The following is a 1,421-nucleotide window of genomic DNA, read 5'->3' as shown; positions in this document are numbered from 1 at the left end:
ACCAAAGCTCCCTCTTCTTCCCCATCGACAACAACAAAAAATCAAAAAGACAAACAGCAGCAATAACAGACACCCAGCACATGTTATGTGAGTTCCTTGATCTTGGCACTTGACATTTTGACTTGTGGTTGCACCTGTGTTGGTTCCATAGACATCCTGGCTTCATATTGAGTGATAACCAGCTATGTTCAGGAGAGGTAACAGACTTGGAGTTGACAAGATATTAAGAACTTTTCCCCAGGGAAATTGTCTATTGGATAAAAACCAAAGTTGACAGCCGGGGATCCATTCCTTGGTAACGGGAGCTCAGTGAGATAAGATGTATAGATAAGATGTATAGGATGAGAGAGTTACATATAGGAATCAGATGTAAATTATTTGAGAGTCATTGTGGTGGTATAAATAATAGGACATTTACTGGACATGGCTATCAGATTTCTATGTCTAAGTGAAAGGGTGAATTTTCATTTCCATTAATAAAAATAAGAAAATGAGGAAGAGGAGAATGTTTGGTGGAAAAGATTTGATATTTTGTCAGGAAACCCAGGGGAAATGTATAATAGAATTCTAAAAGTGTGGAGCTGGAGTTTGGGAAAGATGACATCATCATGCACTCCTAAATCAAAAAGGCTAATCTCCTAAAGGAGGAGGAATTAGTCAGAGTCTAAAATCTGGAACATTGCTTTGGGTCAAAACAACATCCACCCCCAAACAAGAATGACTGGTGGAGGATCCACATAATAAAATGCTCCTGTAAGTGTTGATTGAGAATACAAGAAACTATATAGCGTAACAAAAAAATTATGATTAATAATTTCAGCCTATTCCTACAAGATTATTAAGAACACAGTATATTACCTCTGTATGCATGAATACTGAAATTCATTTGAAAAATATTTATTGATTACTTACTAAATGCCTTTTGCTGTTCTAGGCACTGGAACTCTAAGATGGGTTATGGAGATTTGAATGAAGTGGCACGTGGTGGAGGTTACAGAGAGGGCTTCAGCGTTGGAATTATGCTGCGTTTGACCAGAAGCTCTGCTTTGCCGTCACCTGATACTGGGGAGGTGGCTAAGTCTCCCTGAGTCTCAGTTTTCTCATTTGCAAAGTGGAGGTGTTTAATATCTCATAGGGTTGTGAATTAATAAGGAACAAATGTTGAAAACTGTTTAACACAGTACCTGATGCAGTACCTGTAAGAATTAAATAAATGCTTACATTTTTCATTTTTACAGCAACGATTGAGGCCATCTGTCCATTTGGGAAGGTTTCAAAATATCATTTCAGCTTTCCAAAGGATAGTGACCTAAACTGAAATCTCTTTTTAAATTTTGGCCTATGTGTATATTTCAGAAGTTCTTTTCTTCATCCTATTCTGAGTCATTCACATTTGCAACATGAGGCTTTTCTTTTCCACA

This window comes from Propithecus coquereli, unplaced genomic scaffold (assembly GCF_000956105.1).
Source record: "Propithecus coquereli isolate 6110/MARCELLA unplaced genomic scaffold, Pcoq_1.0 Scaffold25, whole genome shotgun sequence".
Lineage (NCBI taxonomy): Eukaryota > Metazoa > Chordata > Mammalia > Primates > Indriidae > Propithecus > Propithecus coquereli.
This window is presented reverse-complemented; position numbering follows the sequence as displayed.